We start from the raw sequence: 22,968 nt of genomic DNA, 5'->3' as shown, positions 1-22,968 counted from the left end.
GACCTTTGCTGAGCTCCATCTGCAGCTCGGCAGACTCCTTCAACAACAGCCCGGGGCGCTTGTAAGTCCCTCCACAACAGAAGGTCCTTGGCCCTGAGAGGGGTGAGGATGGTGTGGAGAGGAAGATCCATCAGAGGAACTGAGGTGGGACCGGACTGGGGTGGGGCGGGGTTGGGGGGAGCTTTCCTGGTTCCAGGTGCAGAAGTTCCTCTTGGTGGGCAGAGCTGCGTCTCTATGGAAAATGATTAACCATTATTGTGAAGCAGCCCGAGCTCCTGGGAGACAAGGTTGAGGGGAAATTGGTTTCTTTCTCTCGCTGGGCCCAGGATTCAAAAGTTGACTGGATGTGGACGTGCCTTGTCTAAGCAGACTCAGGGCGACCGGGAGGAGCTGGCGATGAAATGGCCAGTGACCGGCAGGGCTCCTGAGCGGCACCGTCCATGGAGAGACCCATGGGTTTGCCTTCCTGAGGCATCCCAGGATGCCTTGGGTAGAGGATCCAATGAGAGGCCGGCCTCCTGGATACGTGGTTCAGAGGCTCAGACACTGTCTCTTGGGCCCCAGAGTGAAGGGTGACCTCTGAGTGTGAGGAAGTGAGGCCATCTGAGCGACGAGAGGTTTCCTGTGGCCTACATTTTCTCACTTTGCTCTGCGCCTCAGCTGCCACAGCAACTTTATCCTTGGAGTTTTTGGATCTGGATTTGGTGCTCAAATTGAAAAATAAATGACGAGACTGCATGTGTTGGGAGCAAAAGGAAGCCCATGGTTTTCTGCATGGGTAATGAGAGGAAGCAACAAATTCCTTCCTTTCTTTTTCTTTAAACTTAAGTCAAAACAACAGTCGCACAGATGAGTGTATGTGCGTGACTGCGGCTGAAGTCTCAATCAGAGTGGATCTTTCTAAAACTCTAGGAGAGGCACAGTGAGGGCTTCCCTAGCACTGAGATGGGAGGAAAAAGCTCCAGCCTCCTACTTCTGGCTAAACCCCAGCTTCTTTGCCTATAAAATAGAGAGGTTGGATTAAATGATTGCAAAATATTATAATTCTAGGATTTGTAATTTTACTTAGGTTCTTACAAGTGTTTAAGTCAAACCCTATGTATCCCTGTGTTTCTCTTTCTGAAGGTTAAATGGCTCTGTGTGTGTGTGTGTGGTGTGTGTGTGTGTGGTGTGTATGTGCTGTGTGTGTACTGTGGGTGTAGTGTAGTGTATATGTGCATCATGTATATGTGCTGTGTGTATGTGGCCTATGTGTGCCACATGCATGTGTTGTGTGTACAGTATGTGTGTGTTTGGTGTGTCATGCACTATTTACTCTTGCTGTCCAGAGTGACCCCCCATTGCCCCTTCTATGCTAGATGTCCAGATTCTTCAGAAACCCTGTCTCCCACACGCAGCCAAATAAGCAAGAACACATGTGAAAAGCCTTTCTTATTCCACTGCCTCTTGAGATGCAGCCAAACAGCTGGAATTACATGCTTTGTAGAGAACCAGGGACGTGGCATGGCAATAAAAAATTCAGTTTGTGTTTGGAAACCAAATTCCTTTTCCCAAACCTGAGAGGACAAGAGAGGGTAGAGGCTGGGCTACCTCTTGCTGGCAGCTAAGTGTGTGTGTGTGTGTGTGTGTGTGTAGGGGGTATCTTGCATTAAAATTTCTGTCTTTTCTAGTGTTCCCCAATTTACACGTGTATTTGCATTTCAGGCTCCAATTTAAAAGTCAGCCTCTTCTTTCCTCTGCGTCTCTTTCTCTAGTTCTATTGTTCTTCATGCATCTCTCCAACCCCCCTGCTTCCTCTTTTGCCTTGGAACAGCATGTCAAGCTCCTTGTGACAGCAGCTCAGTGTTCTTAATCTGCTGTGTGGAGGGGGCCCCAGATAAAAGCAAGGAAGATTAGAATGCCTTATAATTGCTAGGATGCTGGGTGTCAGAATCTTTAACACTTCCACCTTCCTGGCCACAGAAGGGTTTTCTTTTGATTCTGGGGATGTACAGAGCTGCCAGGGTCCAGCTTGCCATTCCACGTGTGTTCCAGTTCTGTATTGCTGCTTAGCAAGTTACCCCAAATTAAGTGGCTTGAAACAACAATCATTTTTTTTGCTCATGAATCTGGGATTTCAGCATGGCTCTTGCTGGGGTGGCTTGAAGGTGAGGGGTGACTCCACAGTTGGAGGTTGGAGTCATCTGAAACTCATTCATTCACATGTCTGCTGTTTATTGCTGGCTGTTGGCTGGGACCTTAGCTGGGACTGTTGGCTGGAACGCCTTCATGTGGCTTTTCTATGAGACTGGTGTTCTCACAGCTCGGTGGCTGGGTTCCAAGAGAGAATGTCTCAAGAGACAAGGTGGAAGTGCATATTATTTTTATGACCTAGTCTCAGAAGTCATTTAGTGTTACTCTGTCATAATCTACTGGCCAAGGCAGTTACAAAATTCTGTCCAAGAGGGGGTGACATAGACCCCACTACACATTAGGAGGAGGGTTCAATGTCATATTGTAAAAACAGCCTGTGGTGTGTGTGTGTGTGTGTGTGCGCATGCATTCGCGCACTCTTGTAGTGTACTATGTACTCTATTGTAGTAATGTAGTGTATATGTATTAAGCATAGTGAACATGCACTATGTTGTGGCAGCTGTGTTTGAAAGTTCAACCTACTACCTCTCTTTCCACGTTCACCATCCCTTTCTTTGCCACTTATAATCCTAGTGGTTTAAATTTATAGACAGAGATGGAATTTGTAGTAAGGTTTGTGTAACACATAGATGTTAAAGCTTACACTTTTGCTTGAATCATGTAGTAGGAAGAATGGCCTCGAGATGGACCCCAAGATTCTGCCTCCTGGTGTACACGCCCCTCCCCTTAGGAGTGTGGGAGACCTGTGCATATGATGGGATTTTACTGGGGTGATTAGGTTACATGCGATGGCAAAGGTGAAGGGATTTTGCAGATGTAATTAAGGTCCCTAATACTATTAAGGTCCCTATTACTTTGGGTTAATAAAAGGGAGATTGCCCTGGTGGGCCTGACATAATCAGGTGAGTCCTTTAAGGGATGGTCCGGTCTTCCCTAAATTAGAGAGAGATTCTCCTGCTGGCTTTGAAAAAGTAAGCTGCCATGTTGTGAGAAGGCCATGTGGCTACAATATGAGGGTGGCCTCTAAGAGCTGAGAGCAACCCCCCAAACATCAGCCAGTAAGAAAACAGGGGCCTCAGTCCTACAACTAGGGGAAAATTCTGCCAACAACCTGAGTGAACTCAAAGAACTCCAGATGAGAACACGGACCAGCTGACATCTTGAGACCCTGAACAGAGAACCTAGCTACTCCATGTCCAGGCTCCTGACCAACAGAAACTATGAGATGACAAATGTGTGTTGTTTTAAGCCACCAAATTTGTGGTATGTGTTATACAGCAATAGAAAACTCACACAAGGCATGACCATGAGCTCCACCGGCAAGAAAACGTTATCGAATGGGTAACTGGAGAAACACTCAGCAGATCTAGTAGCGAGACTGTGCACACGCTGTAAGACCCAGCTCAAATGTCACCTCCTGTAAGATCTTCTTGGAGTCTCTTCAGCTAGAGGTAATCTCTTGCATCTGAAATCCTATAGCTTGTTTGTCCCTCTTTTGTGGTACTTCTCATATTCTATTTGTGTGAAACCAGTGAACATGTTTTGACTCCCTGACTGGATTGTAGGGTCCTCCCGATGGAAATTGTGTCCTATTTTTTGGCACCAAGGTACTTAGCATAGTTCTTTGTGTATCAAAAAATGTTCTTGATAATTTATTAGGCAACTTTCTCAATGACGGAACTTCAACTTTTTTTTGTGCAGGCAGTCTAAGAGTACATTTTGAAATAAGGAAATTCAAGAGATGGTATTCACTATTGTTTTAAGGCTGTTGGTTTAAAATATCAAAACTAGCCAAGCATTCTGGCCCTCACTGCAGTCAGTGAGAATGTTTCTGTCATTTGAGATTCTGAAATTAAGCCTCTGCATGTTCATCCAATAGACTCTGGTTCCCAGACTCTGAAACTCTCTGCCAAGACAGAATCACAGATCTATCTGACTAATCTTTATTTTTACCCTGAAAACGGAGAAAATAACTTCCTAAACCACTGGGACAAGCTGCTGTTTAGCTGTTACCCCTAGAATCAGGACCACTGTGTTCATGAAGGTAAGGATGACATGTCTTCTTAGAGCACTAACTACACATCTATTTAGAGAAACACATAGACTTTAGCTTCTCTTTTGAATTTAGTTTGGAGACACTGAATGCAGAGGAAGAAGAAAGGCCAAAGGACATAAAAAAGTCATGCTTTTCGTATGGCAAAACTTCTGTAGCAAAAGAAGCCAACAGTTCCTGGGGGCTGGTTGGTTTGAGCCCCAGAGGTCTCTCATGTCTCAGGGGTGTGAGGACCTGAACACCACAGGGTACTGTTTTTGGCAAGCTTGATTATTAATAACAAGAAGCATTGCCATTAATAGTCTTCCTTGTAGCTCTTATAAAAATAGAATGGTATTACTGTGAGGGTTTCTTTGGGCCAAGTTGTTAGTCAGGTCCACACTTAACGTGCTTTAGGGGAGCACCAGCTGATTACTCTGGGCTCAGGAACACCTTTCGAGGACTTCCAGATCTGGGCCTTATAAAAATAGTGAATAGAAACACTGCATTTATACCGCTCCTGAGAATTGGTAAAGAGTTTCATATACATTATTCCACTAGGAAAAAGCTGTCCTCTGCTAACTTGGTCTACCAGGGGCAGGTGAAGTTCAGGGACCATGATTGTTAAGGCCTCAAATGGCATCCGCTTTGTTTGGAAATTAGGAGTGTGTGTCCTTTTCTGGTTGCCGATCTCATGAGGCCCCAGATATCTGGAGCTGACAGATCAGATCACTACTAGTTATCGTCAAGATGGTGTTAAAGGCCTGAGTCAGAACTTAATCACAGCAGCTATTCTCTGGTTCACCCTGTGGTTATCCCCATGGTCAGTAATGAAACTGGATATGACAGGTCCAGCTTTTACATTTCATATGGAGGACAAGTAAGCATTTGTGAAATCTACCGGGAATTATTTTGCAAAAATCCTGGTGTGGGATCTGTGGTCTATTTGCTGTTTAGACTCTAGATAATCCTTGAGCCTCACTCGGTATTTATCCTTATAAATGGCTTGTAAGCTAAATGTGTTAGGAAAAAAGACCACAGTATTGCGTGCGAGCGTGTGTGTGTGTGTGTGTGTCTGTGTGTGTGTGTGTGTGTGGGTGTATCTGGTGGGAGGTGGGACAGTAAGAAACTAAGAAGAGACCTGGCAGCTGCCGCTCCTTTCCCGGTTATATTGGGAGGTGTGGGGACCAAGAGGAAGGAGAAAGTGTAGGATTCGAGAAATAAGAAGGTTGGGATACTTGAACTAGCCCCATCCACCTCTGCCTTAGCTTCACTTAGAGAGGTTTTTTTTTTTTTTTTAAAGATTTATTGATTGATTGATTGATTGATTGCTATGTTGGGTCTTCGTTTCTGTGCTAGGGCTTTCTCTAGTTGCGGCAAGCGGGGGCCACTCCTCATAGCAGTGCGCGGGCCTCTCACCATCGCGGCCTCTCTTGTTGTGGAGCACAGGCTCCAGACGCGCAGGCTCAGTAGTTGTGGCTCACGGGCCCAGTTGCCCCGCGGCACGTGGGATCCTCCCAGACCAGGGCTCGAACCCGCGTCCCCCGCATTGGCAGGCAGACTCCCAACCACTGCGCCACCAGGGAAGCCCCGAGAGGTTTTTTAAAACATGGATATTTAGACCTAGCTTTAATGAATTACAATTTCTGGGAGTGGGGCCCAGAAAACTGCATTTCAAACAAACAGGTAATTTTGATGCACTGGTTGGTTTGCAAACCACTGGAATAACAAATAGATTACAAGTAACAGTGTAAAGAGCACTGGACGGGGAGTCAGGGTCCTGTGTTTAAGTTCTGCCACTAGCTTGCTGTGTGACCTTTTGAAATTCACTTTGCCTCTTTGGGTCTCAGTTTCCTCATCTGTAAAATGGGTGGTGGTCCAAATAAGTGGTAACATTCTATCCAGCACCCACATTATAATTCAAAGACTGTCTATGACACAAATGTCTGAAGCCACTCAGGGGTTCTATGAAGATCACTATGCAGGTGCAGGGAAGCAAGACAGTGGGAAAGAGGCACGGGTATGAGAGACAAGTGGGGAGAGAGTCTCATGCAAGGGGCCTCTCCATCGGGGGAATCCGCGTTTTGCGGGGCTTGGCACATATAATTTGAAGTGTCCTCTTTAAGAAAAAGAATGCAAAATTACCATTAAAATTTAGTATAAAAGCGAATATTTGCTTATCCAGAAAAAAAAATAATATCTTTATTAGTTCGTTGCCTGACACACCTTTATAAGACTTTTTTTCCTATAGCTTTGGTCTTCATACATTTTGATTTTCTCTTCATGTGACAATAATTTTACACTATCACTTTATTTGGAGAAAATAGAAAGACAATTGTCTTTAATGTGTTTGAAATTTTTTTCTAAGCTATTGATAGTTTAGCAAAGTTTCTTTCAGCTTCACAACTCATTATTGGTCATGTTGTATACATTTTTAGGATTATAGTAGAGTCTGGGAAAACTTTAATCAAGCTTCTTTCATATTAGAGCTGTAAGAGTTGGAAGAATTTTTCCATGTACTAGCTTCCACCTTTTAATCCTTGTTTTTTCTCCTTTACCTGGATAGTTCTGGTGCTGAGTGCTATGGTGCTGGTGCCATGTTCATAGCACAATGTCCCCTCTGCACCTTCAGGCTGGGATACTGGGTGAGCTGGCAGAGAGGGCTGTCAAGGCCATTCTTACAGTGGGACGGCTCACCATCACTGAACTGCACGTGGAAATGAACACAAACATTCCCCTTAACGCACACCAAGTGTATCTCCAACTTGAATTCTTCTCAGCGAGATCCCCCAAATGCCCATGAGCACTCCAGGGCTGCCTGACCTCTGGGGGATGCGTGATAGAGGAGGAGGGAGAGTGGAAAGAGACTGTCATCTTAAATTATGGTTGTCAGAAATATATATATTTATATATGTATATTTTATTATTTGTAAATTATATAGCATAATATATATTTCAGGTGGACCCTGTGAATTGTATATAATATACATACTATATGTATCAATGATATATAATATATATACACACTATATATACAACTGTTATATATTATACATTATATAATATTATATATTATACTATATACATATACCATATAAATTGGTATACACACATATATATTGCCAATTTTACAAAAATATATGGCTGTATGATCCCATTGCTAGGGCCCTTCGAAAGCCATGGAGGAGCCAGTGCAGAGGAATCCCCGGATTTTAGAGCTTCGTTGGCTTTACAGTAGATCCACACCTGCTTTGATACTGGCTCAGAGACCAGGGTTGATTGTGGGAATCACAGGGCTGAGATTTTTCCCCTGAGGGTGCGGAGAGTTTTGAAAGGCTTGGGCACATACCTCTAGGGTGAAGTGCTGTGACCCTGACTGCATTGTTGGTATGGAGTTCATCTGTATTACTTCCCTCTTCTCCTCTCATCCCCAACGTAGGAAGGTTAGAGTCACGCCTGTGCACGTAGCTGAGCCGACATTCCACAGTTAGTTACCCTCGCTGCCCCCTGCCCCATGAAAAGGTGGAGGTTAATCTTTCAGAGGAGTGGGGAGGAGAATTCTGGGATAAATACGTATCTTGGAAAAGGGCTGAGAAACAGAAGCACTTCCTTGGAGCCCACTTAAAGAGAGCATGGGCAAAGCTAGATTGTCAGCAGAGGATCCTGCAGAGAATATGGTTGGCTGTGTCATGTTAGGAGCAGAGCAGGCAGGAGGCTTTAGCAAAGACATAAGAGGGAACTCTGCTGGGGGATGGAGGAGTGGGATTGGGCAATGAAGGTGCTTGTCTGGGTGATTGACTTCAAGAGGCAGGAGATAACTGGAGACCTGCCAGAATCCTCAAATATGTGAATACCCAAGAGTATACACCATACACAGTGGAATGTGGACACAAAGACAGTAGAGAACAGTAAAGTCCCCTTGCAATGCGGTTGCTGCACAGTTAGCCAGGTTCACTACACTAGCTAAGTGACATTCTGGAGCACCAAGCTTCCAGAGGGAGATAGTCACAAGTGAGCCTCATCCAAAGGACACCTGCATCACAGGCATTCTGAATTATGAAGGACTAGTCAAACCCTCATCATTAAATTAATACCATGAGCCTGCTTTTAAAGTTTTGCTCAGAATTCTGCAATGGCTTCCTTTTGTAACTAGAGAAGGAGCAGTGTGGGGCAGGGAAGTGTACCTCAGCTGGGGGAAGGCTGAGGAAATATACTAGAACCCAAATCCTGGGAACCCCTCTTCGCTGAAGGCTCAACTGGATGCAAGACTGGTGAACGGATGGACACCTTCTTCAGAAGGGATCCTTCTTCAGAATTCTTGCTCTCCTTTGGTTTTCTTCTTATTTTTAAAAATTTCAAATCAGAGAATATAATATATACAGTAAAGTGTTTATAGTGCATTAATCTTATGTGTACAGCTCAATGAATTTTTGTCTACATGTATATGCATGTGCCCACTACTCAGATCAATATATAGACACTTTCAGCATCCCAGAAAGTAACCCTTGCTGCTTCCTAGTTAATTATCCTTCCTTCACTGTAGAGGTAACTAATATTCTGATTTATATTACCATTGATTAGCTTTTCCTTTTCTTGAACTTCATAAAAATGGAATTATCCAATATATTTTCTGTATTAGTTTTCTATTGTGGTATAACAAATAACCATAAACTTAGTGGTTTAAAACAACACACGTTTATCATCTCACATTTTCTGTGGGTTAGGATTTAGGGCACAGCTTACCTGGGTCCTCTGCTCAGGATCTTACGAAGCTGCAATCGAGGTGTTGGCTAGGCTGTGTTCTCATTTGATGGCTTGATGGGGAAGAAACTGCTTGCAAGCTCATTCAGGTTGTTGGCAAAATTCACTTCCTTGTGGTTGTATGACTGTTTGCCAAAGGTCACTCTCAGTTCTTAGAGAATACCTGTAGTTCCTTGCCACATGGCCCTCTCACAGGCTCTCTCACAATATGACAGCTTACTTCATGGAAGTAAGGGAGGAGCTCTCTCTCTAGTTTACAAAGACAGAGTCTTGAATAAAGTAACATAATCATGGGAGACGTGGTATCCCATCAATTGTGACATATATTATAACCTAATCAAAGAAGCAGCATCCCATTACCTTTGCTGTATTCTATTTGTTGGAAACAAGTCACAGGCTTTGCCTGCAATCACAAGGACAAGATTGTATAAGAATGTGACTTGTTGGGGGGGGGGTCACTGTAGAGTGTGTCTGCCACATTCCGTTTTTTTTAAAAATAAATTTATTTATTTATTTTTATTTTTGCCTGCATTGGGTCTTCGTTGCTGTGCATGGACTTTCTCTAGTTGCGGCGAGCTGGGGCTACTCTTCATTGCAGCGCGCAGGCTTCTCATTGTGGTGGCTTCTCTTGTTGTGGAGCACAGGCTCCAGGCACACAGGCTTCAGTAGTTGCAGCACGTGGGCTCACTAGTTGTGGTTCGCAGACTTAGTTGCTCCACAGCATGTGGGATCTTCCCAGACCAGGGCTTGAACCTGTGTCCCCTGCATTGGCAGGCAGATTCTTAACCACTGCGCCACCAGGGAAGCCCCACATTCTGTTTTGTGTTTGACTTCTTTGGTTCAACTGAACACCTATGAGATTCACCCATGCTGATGAGTGTATCCATTGTTCATTCTTTTCCATCATTGTGTAGTATTCCTCTATGTGAATAGACCACTATTTCTTTATCTATTTTACTACTGATGGATGTTTGGGATGTTTCTACTTTTTGGTTATTATGAATATAGCTGTTGTAAATATTCTTATACATGTCTCTAGATGAACGTATGCATTTGTTTCTCTGGGATTTATATCTAAGCATGTTTAGTTTTTTTTTTTTCCCTGTAATTTAATTCATTCAACACTTGTTTACACTAAGCCCTTCTTGTTGCAGTTTTAAAAATCATGACTTGGGATCAGGCTGGAGCATTAAAGAGGGGTTGACTTTTGATGTGACAGTTATGATTCACCTCCTCCCCCCTTGCCAAGGGCGGTGATGATTTGATCCCTATTTTATGGAAGCTTTCCTGATGATTCCTCTCCCCTCCACCTTTTCTTTCAGCAACCAATAAAACATAAAACAGCAACCACCCACCCTAACCTTGAGACACTGCATTGTGGTTGCTAATCTGGTTTCAGTGGGATACAGGTCTCCAATACTCAGGGACACCACTTTCTGTGCTTTTCTCTGTGCATGGTTTTCAGCCTTAGAGTCTTAGACAACAGAGGACCCCCATAGAAGCATGTGGTATCCTCCAAGGGGCTAGAGCCTAACTCTGTAACCTTGGGAGGACTGCCAGAGTCAGACCCCACTTTCTGAGGAGCCTTTCTCTTTACAGTGCAAGAGCAATGGAAAGATTCAGTCATATATGAAAGGAAAGCCCAGGTAATGAATAAAACTTAGAAATACACAAAAAGAGGAACACATCTGCCTTTTCTTATAGTTTGGAGTTGAAGAGGGAGGAATTAAAGGCACTCCTAGATCTCTGACTAATACAAACAGGGTGAATGGTGATGCCATTTACTGAGAAGAGGAGGGCCAGGGAGGAGCATATCTGGGGAGAGAAAAAACTCTTGATCTATTAAATATGGGATGCCCATTAGACATCTGAGTGGAGATGTGGAATAGGCAGATGGCTATAACAAGTCTGAAGATCGGGGGAAATGTAAGAGCTGGAGGTATAAACTTGACAGTCATATGCATATTAGTGGATTTGAAAGCCAGGGTGTGAATGAGCTCACTTAGGGAGAAAGGGCAGAGAAAGGAGTTGCGAGCCTTGGAAGACACCGCATTTGGATATCTGGCAAAAGAGGAAGGGTCAAGAAAAGAGACTGAGAAGGAGTAGCCAGCAGGGTAGGAGGAAAACCGGGAGTCTGTGGTGTCAATCAAAAGAGAAGAAGGTTTAAAGAATGAGGAAATGGTCAACTGTGCTGAATGCTGCTGAACAGTTGAGTGGGATGAAGATAGGAGAGTGTTCCAGGGATTTGCCTGCATGGAGGTCGCATTGCCCTTGGCAAGAGCACTAGAGCAGTGGTTGCTGAGACTAAAATGAAGTGGATTCAGAGTGAATGGGAAGTGAGTAAGTGGAGATAAGATGTGTAAATATTGGCTCTTAAAAATTTGGTTTTGCAAACAACCCAATCAAAAAATGGGCAGAAGATTTAAATAGACATTTCTCCAAAGAAGACATACAGATGGCCAAGAAGCACATGAAAAGCTGCTCAACATCACTAATTATTAGAGAAATGCAAATCAAAACTACGATGAGGTATCACCTCACACCAATTAGAATGGCCATCATCAGAAAATCTACAAACAACAAATGCTGGGGAGGGTGTGGAGAAAAGGGAACCCTCTTGCACTGTTGGTGGGAATGTAAATTATTCAACCGCTATGGAGAACAGTATGGAGGTTCCTTAAAAAACTAAAAATAGAATTACCATATGACCCAGCAATCCCACTGCTGGGCATTATACCCAGAGAACACCATAATTCAAAAAGACACATGCACTCCAATGTTCATTGCAGCACTGTTTACAATAGCCAGGTCATGGAAGCAACCTAAATGCCCATCGACAAATGAGTGGATAAAGAAGATGTGGTACATATATACAATGGAATATTACTCAGCCGTAAGAAGGAACGAAATTGGGTCATTTATAGAGACGTGGATGGATCTAAGAGACTGTCATACAGAGTGAAGTCAGAAAGAGAAAAACAAATATGGTATATTAACGCATATATGTGGAACCTAGAAAAATGGTACAGATGAACCGGTTTGCAGGGCAGAAATTGAGACACAGATGTAGAGAACAAACATATGGACACCAAGGGGGGAAAGTGGCTGGAGGGGGTGGTGGTGGTGGTAGTGTGGTGAATTGGGAGATTGAGATTGACCTATATACACTAATATGTATAAAATGGATAACTAATAAGAACCTGCTGTATAAAAAAATAAATAAAACAAAATTTTTTTAAAAAAGATTTTAAAAAATTTGGTTTAGGAGAGGAGTAAAGGATGAGGCAATAGCCAGAGAGGTTGGACAGCAGAGAGTGAGGAAGAGATTGGTGTTGCAGGAGAGGGAGGAGAAACCTGAAGGAGTGAAGATCTTCTTGGGGAGGACAGGATGAGATCATGAGTGCCCCTGGAAAGACTGGGCTTTGGCAGGAGGAGAGATACTTCCTCCTCACATATTGAGTTGGAAGGAGATGCTGGTGGATTTAGGGTCTGATGCCTTCCATTGTCTCAATGAAGCAGGAGTCAGGACATCAGCTGTTAGGAGGAAGAGAAGGGAGTTGTTGAGAAGAGAGAAGGGAGGAAAAGAGCCAGTTTAGAGAGGCTGTATTGGTCTAGGTCTTGCAAGAAGTAGATGCCAAGACAGGAGTAAACATGCAAGGATTTTATTTATTTTATTTTATTTATTTATTTGCTTTTTTGAAAAACATCATTATTGGAATATAATTGCTTCACAATGGTGTGTTAGTTTCTGCTGTATAACAAAGTGAATCAGCTATACATATACATATATCCCCGTATCTCCTCCCTCTTGCGTCTCCCTCCCACCCTCCCTATCCCATCCCTCTAGGTGGACACAAAGCACCGAGCTGATCTCCCTGTGCATTGTGGCTGCTTCCCACTAGTTATCTATTTTACATTTTGTAGTGTATGTATGTCCATGCCACTCTCTCACTTCGTCCCAGCTTACCCTTCCCCCTCCTTGTGTCCTCAAGTCCATTCTCTACGTCTGCGTCTTTATTCCTGTCCTGCCCCTAGGTTCTTCAGAACCTTTTTTTTTTTTTTTTAGATTCCATTTATATATGTTAACATACGGTATTTGTTTTTCTCTTTGTGACTTACTTAACTCGGTATGACAGACTGTAGGTCCATCCATCTCACTACAAATAACTCAATTTCGTTTCTTTTATGACTGAGTAATATTCCATTGTATATATGTGCCACATCTTCTTTATCCATTCCTCTGTCGATGGGCACTTAGGTTGCTTCCATATCCTGGCTATTGTAAATAGAGCTGCCATGAACGTTGTGGTACATGACTCTTTTTGAATTATGGTTTTCTCAGGGTATATGCCCAGTAGTGGGATTGCTTGGTCGTATGGTAGTTCTATTTTTAGGATTTTAAGGAACCTCCATACTGTTTTCCATAGTGGCTGTATCAATTTACATTCCCACCAACAGTGCAAGAGGGTTCCCTTTTCTCCACACCCTCTCCAGCATTTATTGTTTGTAGATTTTTTGATGATGGCCATTCTGACCGGTGTGAGCTGATACCTCATTGTAGTTTTGATTTGCATTTCTCTGATGATTAGTGATGTTGAGCACCCTTTCATATGTTTGTTGGCAATCTGTATATCTTCTTTGGAGAAATGTCTATTTAGGTCTTCTGCCCATTTTTGGATTGGATTGTTTGGTTTTTTTGACATTGAGCTGCATGAGCTGCTTGTAAATTTTGGAGATTAATCCTTTGTCAGTTGCTTCATTTACAAATATTTTCTCCCATTCTGAGGGTTGTCTTTTCGTCTTGTTTATGGCTTCCTTTGCTGTGCAAAAGCTTTTAAGTTTCATTATGTCCCATTTGTTTATTTTTGTTTTTAGTTCCATTACTGTAGGAGGTGGGTCAAAAAGGATCTTGCTGTGATTTATTTCATATAGAGTGTTCTGCCTATGTTTTCCTCTAAGAGTTTGATAGTGTCTGGCCTTACATTTAGGTCTTTAATCCATTTTGAGTTTATTTTTGTGTCTGGTGTTAGGGAGTGTTCTAATTTCATTCTTTTACATGTAGCTGTCCAGTTTTCCCAGCACCACTTATTGAAGAGGCTATCTTTTCTCCATTGTATATTCTTGCCTCCATTATCAAAGGTAAGGTGACCATATGTGTGTGGGTTTACCTCTGGGCTTTCTATCCTGTTCCAATGATCCATATTTCTGTTTTTGTGCCAGTACCATACTGTCTTGATTACTGTAGCTTTGTAGTATAGTCTGAAGTCAGGGAGCCTGATTCCTCCAGCTCCATTTTTCTTTCTCAAGATTGCTTTGGCTGTTCGGGGTCTTTTGTATTTCCATACAAATTGTGAAATTTTTTGTTCTAGTTCTGTGAAAAATGCCATTGGTAGTTTGATAGGGATTGCATTGAATCTGTAGATTGCTTTAGGTAGTATAGCCATTTTCACAATGTTGATTCTTCCAATCCAAGAACATGGTATATCTCTCTATCTGTTTGTATCATCTTTAATTTCTTGATCAGTGTCTTATAGTTTTCTGCATATGGGTCTTTTGTCTCCTTAGGTAGGTTTATTCCTAGAAGGATTTTATTAGTAGAACCATGTGTGAGAAAAAATGGGGAGGGAGCCAGAAGAAGATAGGAGAGCTGTCAGACAGTGATGCAGGTCTGACTCCAAGTGAAGAGAGAGGAAAGGAAGGGTGGGTAGAAATGTACTAGACTGCCATGAAATCTAGAGAAGTTTCAATAGGCCAATGGGAAGCCAAAATTGGCCATCAGAGGAGTTCCCTGTTTCCTTATTGTCCCTGCTGAGCTCAGCCTTTGGGAAGCAGCACCTGGGAAGGTGGTCTTAGCATCAACACAGTGATGGATTTCAGAGCACAGCTGCTGGGGCCTTAGGCTAATTATGCTCCCTGTGAGGCATTCTCATGACTGCAACAATGGGGAAGATGATCTTACTAGAACAGATGTAGTCATGCTGCCAGGCAGTGTTGGGCACCCATTTGAAGTTTGTGATTATGAATTTAAAGTGAAAACCAGGGCTCCCCTGGTGGCACAGTGGTTAAGAATCCACTGCCAATGCAGGGGACATGGGTTCGAGCCCTGGTCCGGGAAGATCCCACATGCCACAGAGCAAGTAAGTCTGTGTGCCACAACTACTGAGCCTGCGCTCTACAGCCCGAAAACCACAACTACCTACATGCTTCTACTTCTAGAAGCCCATGCATCTAGAGCCTGTGCTCCACAGCAAGAGAAGCCACTGCAATGAGAAGCCCACACACCTCAACGAAGAGTAGCCCGTTTGCCGCAACTAGAGAAAGCCCATGCGCAGCAATGAAGACCCATCGCAGCCAAAAATAAATAAATAAACAAACAAACAATTAATTAATTAATTTAGAAAAATAAAGTGAAAGCCATCTTTCCTTGGAAACTCAAATTTAAACGCTTCATGAATGCATGACTGAACTCTATGACTCTAGTGGACAGTTGGCAACTTCTAATGTGAACAAAGTTTAGGCCAACATCAGTGTGGCTAGCATTCCATGGGTGAAGGTTTGAGATCTTGACTTCTCATTGGTTTGTGTTCTGGATTGGTCCCAGCATATTTGTCTCAACAAAGTTCATTCCTTCAGTTGTACTGCCCCAGCCCACCTTCAGACAGAGATGGGATTGTCATTGTTCAGGAGAGTCATGGTCAGCTATTTAATCCTCATAACAGGTGCCAGTAGATATCTTCTGACAAATTGAGTTTTATAAATATTTTCCCAATAGCAAAAGTAATATACGTAGAAAATTTGGAAACTGCAGTGTCTGTCATCTGCCCATATTCCTCAATCCATCCTGGAGGTCCCCTACAGTTGATGGACAGTTCCCTTATCTGTCAGTGACTTCCTTTCTTCAGCATCTCTGTCCCCTTTGTGAGGACTTTATCTTCTTGAGGCCACAGGGGCCTGTTTGGCCTCCACACAGGGCAGGTCGAAAGTACCAGGGAGTTAACACCCCAGGGGCAAGCCTCAACAATGGGGGTGAGAGTGGGTGGATAAACACCCCAGCTGTCTGACCCTTAGTGCCAGACAACACTGAGGTATGTTCCACACGGCCTCTCAGAGAGTCCCTGGGGATTTCATTCCAGTTGCTCACACTGGCAACCCACTCACCAATGCACTGCTTTTTGGCTTTCTTCCCTTCTCTGTTTCACTTTCCCACTCCCCTTCTAGTGCTTCCTGGGATTATCTCCAAACATACTACCTGCACCCAAATCCTTGTCTTAGGAGTAAGGAGAACCCAAACTATGCAAGAGCAAAGTGGTAGGAGTCTACTACCTAGAGAGAGACAGTTAACATTTATACTTTCCTTCTACTCTTCTCTCTCTCTCTCTCTCTCTCTATATATATATATATATACACATTTTTCCACTTAGAAGTAACCAGTTAATATTTTATATCTTTCCTTTTCTTTTCCCAGTGCTTCATGCTATACATCATATTTTGTTGCTGAATTCTTATTTAACTGTAGTATTACGGACATTTGTCAGATTGTGAAAATTATGATATAGAAAATAATCGTTAATGACTTTCTAGTGTTTCTTTGGATATGTGTTAGATTGATTTTTAAGATTACTGATTTGCTTTTAATCAGTAATAGAAAATTATTCTAGCTGGGTTCTTTTCAAATAATATAACTTCTAACTATGTATGACTCAACTTTTAACAAATATTTACAGAGGATTGCTTGAAAGATATGCAGTCCACTCTTTAGATAATGTAGATCTTGTTCTTGGATCCACATCAGGTAAGTCTAATACCATGGGTAAATGAGTTTGGCTTTCCTCCTCTATCACCTGATAGAATTGCTGTCCTAAATTGAGCTTTGGAATATCTGTCACCCTCAGTGACCCTACGGAAATTGCCATAGAAACTTAGTGTTGCTTGGATTGCTGGAAAGCTGTTGAGGGCACTGGGAGACTGCCCTTTATGAGGACTTGGAGGGGAAAGATCACTCAAGTCTCAGAACAAGGAAGAGTAGAGTATTCCTGAGGAACTGGTTTTTGATCTTTTGTACAATGTCAATTTTGTAACTTTCACATTTTCATTTTTGCTGTGTTTCATAGGAAGCTCACAGCCTAATTTAGAGCCTACTTTTGAAAATTTTATAAGATCAGTGTAAATAACTGAGTACTGACTTTCCTTCTACATGAATCTCCTTTCTTCTTCCTCTCCCCCATTTTCTCCTTATACCTTATTTCTTTATCAAATTTAAAAAGATTTTTTACAGTGGGTAGATTTTGTAAATCACCTAAAAAAGTATTTTAATGATATGCGGTATATCCCCACCATTCGTGTCATATTTAATGATATGCATATTTAATGATAGGAGGTATGTCCCCACCATTCCTTCCTCTCTCGTGTGGCGTCCCAGGGACGATACTTCTGGGGTATTTTTGGAGGAGGGGAGCAGCGAGGACTGTCCTAAACCGTCATCTCAGCCAGTTCAGACGGAGCTCAACAGTTTCACGTGCCCCTCCTCCCTGGGGTGGGCTCCTCCCCCTGCGGCGTGGCCCCTCCCACTGCGGTGTGACCCCCTCCAAAGCACTCAGCCAGCTGTTGATGTATAACTTCAACCCCTTCTGCCCTGGCGTGGAGATCTGCTGGTGGGAAGACGCTGAACCGGCCGCAGGTGCAGGCATCATTTCTGCTCCGCCCGCCGCCTGCATCTCCAGCCTCCCTCTGTGCCATGCCCCACGCCGATGGCGGGGGGCAGGAGGAGGCCCCCTTGGGAGGGTTGTCCTCTGCCCACCCCTCTCTCCCCTCCTCTTCCAAATTCAGTTCCCTAGAGCCTTGCTTATTGATTCTCAAGAGCATCATTTGGAAGAAAGGGAAAAAAATCCCAGCTGAATATTAACTGTGTTTTTCTCTTTATATTTCTGCTAAGAGAATCGTAATTCTCCTGGGCAATGTGCAGGCCTCTGACTGACGAGGAGAGAGTGAATAGAGGAAGAAAAGCATAGTAACTGATTTATCTAGATTTATAGGGGTGAAATACATGCATATATATGTATTTCAAGTGTGTATACATTTAGAATAGTTTATTTTATAGATATCTGTATGTGTGTATGTGTGTGTGTAGTATATATGTATGTATGTATGTGTGTGAGTGTATCTCTCAGATCTGATCATGTCATGCTTTAAAAGCCTTCCACAGTTCCCTCTTGTAATAGGACAAAGTCTAAACTCTCCTTGGCACCTCCTCCATACATACCCTCCTCCTCGTCAGGCTGCATCCCCACCCCCACAAGGGAAATACTCTTTGGCCTGCTGTGAACCTAGCCCTTTTCCCTGTCTCAGCCTTTGCAGAAGCTATTCACTCTGACTACCCAGCTCCCGGCTCCCTCCCCGTCAGGTGCCTCCCTTGGAAAGTTCTATTCATTCATCTCGAATGAGCTCACTGTCCCTCCTGAGCTAAGCCTGTTGAGATGCCAGTGCCTAGCGCAGTGCAACCAACACTGGATGAAGTCTCAGATCTCCCCCACCCCCAGGGAGACATGAGTGCCCTCCTGTCTGCCCCAGACACTCAGCCCACTAGTCCCTCCTGAGAGCATTTCTTAGGTGCCTGCGTCTCCCATTACAACCCTCAGGACAGGGCCCATGCTCCTCCTCCAAAAGAGCATTCTCAGCGTCCTGCACAGGGCCTGGCACATGGTTGCCACCCAGTGCATGCTCCTTGAATGAATGAATGTGTACTTATAGATCACTATCCATGTGACAGATAAGCTGGAAACTGAAAGCAAAATGTTGAAGGCCTTACCCAAGAAGCAATAATCAGGAACAGTGGTAAAGGCTCCCACACAGATGACTAGTTCACTGTGGAAAACTGAATTTGGTTTGCAAAGACGTAGACACCACCACAGCTCTCGAGGAAGGCAGTGGCTGTTTCTTTTTGGGTCGTCCCCCCCCCCATCGTCATGGGCGACCTGTGGGTATAATGGATTCATAGTTCCTGTAGCAACCAGAAAAGCAGCACCAGGGAAGGAGGTCAGGGGCCCCTCCCCCGGTCTGGGGGATACCCTCTAACTGCCAGCTGCCCCCCAGACGTGAGCAGAGGGCTCTGCTGCTGCTGCTGGGTCCAGGGCCCACCCCTCTAAGCTTCAGATGGCTCGCGTCCATACGCGTGTTGGGGGAAATTCAAAGCTGCACTTCCAATTTCCCACTCCCATTAGCCGTTACACTCTTGGCAGGTTTTTCGGCCTTCTTGATTGCTAGATCTGGGCTTCAGGCCTGGTGAGCCCTGGATGCACCTATAAGATTGCAACAGGGTCAAGGATATTTTCATATTCTGGGACTGAGCAGCCTTCTAATTATTCTCTTTATTATCATTTTTCCGATTTCCTATTCCTTCTTTCCTTGTATTAAATTTCTAACATCTATCGGTACATAAGATCCATGACAGCACAGTACTGTGAACAGCAGCTGGTACATGGTAGATACCTTTTTGGATAGAAAATGAATGAATGAATGAATGGCTGTGTATTGGAACAAAATGAATGAAGGCTGTAGGTACTCCTTTGGTTGTTTTTTCAACTGGACTATCTCCCTGTAATCTGTGCTGGCTTAAGTCTGGCTCTGTCTGAGGGCTAGATGAGCTGGTCTAATTCTTCTGGCCTCAGGATTCTAGGACAGTGAGGCAGGGGAAGAAGGAAATGAGGGGCCTGAGAGAAGAGGTGGCTGGAAGGCCTTTCGGGAGCCTCACTGCCCAGTGAGATTTCCTCTGGCAGCTTACCCCCATTGGCCAGGAGCCTGCGCCTGCCCGCTCCACAGAAGGAGCTTGGCTGTGGTTACACCGCCAGGCTCCAAAGTCAAGAGCAGTGAAGGGAGGAGGGGCTTGCTCTGTGGGGCCAGGGGTTGGGAGGGGGGTTGAAGGGCAAGGAGTCCGGGCTCCATGTGGCATCCGGTTTTAAACAACTCTACTTAGAAATAGAAGAAATCTCTCCGGGAAATGGGAGGGCTCTGGCATGCTGCCCAGGCCTGAGGAACAGCAAGTTCCTGCCAACTTGTGACGGAAGTGGGGGATTTGTGGGAAGGGCAGAGGGAAGAGGGCATTGAAGGGAGTGGACACAACCCAGCAACATTTTTCCTGGTTAAAAACCCTGTTCGGAGGTAAACATGTTTCTGAAAATGAAGAGGGTTTTTATTCTTCCAGGCCAGCCTACTTCCTAGGCTGGGAATAATGCAATTATTCCCAGGTGTGTGTGTTTGTTTTCGAAGAAGGAATATTATAAACTATTCATGGTCCCTGCCTGAGAATGCTTTGGAACAATGGAGTGCAAAAATCAGCCCCACCTCTTCGTGTTTCTGAGGCACGAACACGCCTTCTAGATTTTCTCTTCCAGGACAAGGCTGGGAAACTCTCCTGGGAAGCTCCTTTCCAGCCCATTAGAGCCAGAGCCAATCATGGCCTCTTCAGGGCTTTTTTAGGCTGGGGAGGTTAAGGGATACAGATGTGCAGACAATCTGCCTTGGCTGACTGCTCTGGCAAGGTGAACTCAGGGAAGGAAAGCTCTGAGGGGGAGCAAGGGGCCTTGATGAAGAGGGGGAAAGGAGTTACACATTTATAATTGCAGAGAGGTCTAAAATCAGCATGGTTCCAACGAGACCCTAAGTGGATAAACAGACTCTCAGTCTGCAATAATTCATTCTCCTGTGCAGAACCCCAACCCACAGCTGTCCCTTGTGGGTTGGGGCATTTCATAATCTCTTTGACTTCAGAGCCTCACGGTGGCCTCCAGAGCCAAGGGAGCCCCCTCTTTTCAGGAAGTGGACTGTTAATCTGGTTCACCTGGGAAGCCCACCTGGAAAACCTGTGTGAGGTCAGGGGAAGGCAGAGGGGAGGAGTGGATGCTTTTTAAGCCCACCCCCTTCATGAGGCTTTCTGAGAAGGTGGATCGTCTATGCTGCTATAGGAACTCTCAAGTGTTGCTGGTGGGAAGGTGACTTGGTACAACCACTTGGGAGAACTTGTCACATTATACAGGGAAGACGAAAATGCAAAACCAACCCAGAAATTCCATTCCTAGTTATTTGTCCTAGAGCAGCAGTTCTCAAACCTTTTGGTCTCAGGACCCCTTTTCACTCTGAAATATTGTTGAGGACCCCAAATAACTTTTGCTTGGGTGAGTTATATCGACCAATATTTACCATATTAGAAATTAAACCTAAGAATTCAAAAACTTATTAATTCATTTAAAAGTAACAATAAAAACTCATTACACACTAACAACGTTTATGGAAAATAACTATATTTTCTAAAACAAAACAACTTAGTGGGAAGAGTGACATTGTTTTATAGTCTTGCAAATCTGACTTAATAGAAGACAGCTGGAATTCTCATATCTGCTTCTGCATCTGTGTGTTGTGATATCTCATGTAGGTGGTGGAAAACTCCACCATTTACTTATGAGAGATTGAGAGTAAAAAAGCCAAAAAAAACCTTTGTATTATTATGAAAATAGTTTTGACTTAACAGACTTCCCCTGTCCACCCCCCCACCCCCCCGCTGAGATCATCTCAGGGGCTCCCAGAGGTTCTCTGCTATTCCAGAGAACATTTCTTACTTCTCTCCCAGTAGATACATACGAGCATGTTCAGAGTGGTATTATTTATAACAGCAAAAAGAAACTCAACTTAAATGTTTATAAATAGTAGAATTGATAAATAAATACTATGAAATATTCATAGTATTGCTGAGTCTCACAGACAATACTTTACAAAAAACAATAAAATATGATTTCATATTTATAGAGATTAAAAACATAAAATATATTATTTAGTGATAAAAATATATGGCAAAACCTTAAAGGAAAGCAAGGATAGTGGTTATCTCTGGGGAAGAGGGAAAGGAATACCACTGCCAAAGGATATACATGAAGTTTCAGAGATATTTCTGTTTCAGTTATGATGAGCTAGTTATGCTTCAGTAACAAACAGCCCCTGAAATCTCAATGGCTTAGATACAACAGAGGTTCATTATGGGTCAGCTAATAGGGACTTCATCAATTGGTGTGTCTCTAGTAAGTGTGGTGGGGGGAGGGAACATGACAAGGCATGCACTGGCTCTTAAAGGCCATCTAGGAGAGGCACTTGTTGCTTCTGCTTACATCCTATTGGCCAGAGCAAGTCACATGGCCATGTATAACTTCAAGGGAGTGGGGAAGTGCCATCTGATCATGTGCCCAGAAGGAGGGAAACTGAGACATTCGGGTCATTTGGTATTGTTCTACTTCCTTAGGACCATTTGGCTTTAAGTGGAGTGGTAGGTTCATAGGTATTTGCTTAATTGTTATATACATATAAATTTATAGATAAATTTATGCTTATTATTATATACTATATATGTATATATGTCTTATTTAAATATATATGTATCTTTATTTCTTTTTTAGGTATAAAATATTGGAAAGAAAGAAACAAACAAAAAGAGAGAAAAAAAAGAATAGGCCTTTAACTGTGGTGTACAAATTCATATATTTGGATAAAGAAAAATGGAGGCCAAGAGAGGAGAGTGTGAGAGCTAAATTGAAAAACATTTGGAATTCCTGGAGCAGCGGTCTTTAAACTGGGGTAAGCATATTCCCAGGTCCATGAAGACATTCTAAAAGGTTCCAATACAGATTCTATTAAAGAATCAATTTCTAGATGCTCACTTCCAGATGTCCTCTTTACTAAAACTGGTCTCCCTGAGAATACTCCTGTGTTTGAGCTATTCTCCTTTCCCCTTTCCTCTTTTCAAAGTGTCCTTTTCCCATGTTTTTTCAGAAGAAAGATGTGGTCCATCCTGTCATTTTGTCATTGGTAAAAATCTCCAGACTCCAACCAAAGAGATAATTCAAAGTACTGGTTCTAGCTGAGAAAGTAAATTACTCTAAAGATAGGATTACAAATCCGTTTGCAAATCAGATATTATCCCATCATTTTAACAAAGGTGGAGGAGAAACTAATGAACATTTAATAATATCACATGATAAATGATTAATAATAATATTGTCATT

The sequence above is a fragment of the Eschrichtius robustus genome, chromosome 15, assembly GCF_028021215.1.
Source record: "Eschrichtius robustus isolate mEscRob2 chromosome 15, mEscRob2.pri, whole genome shotgun sequence".
NCBI classification, from domain to species: Eukaryota; Metazoa; Chordata; class Mammalia; order Artiodactyla; family Eschrichtiidae; genus Eschrichtius; species Eschrichtius robustus.
The sequence above is the reverse complement of the archived record's forward strand: the minus strand, read 5'-3'. Positions refer to the sequence as shown.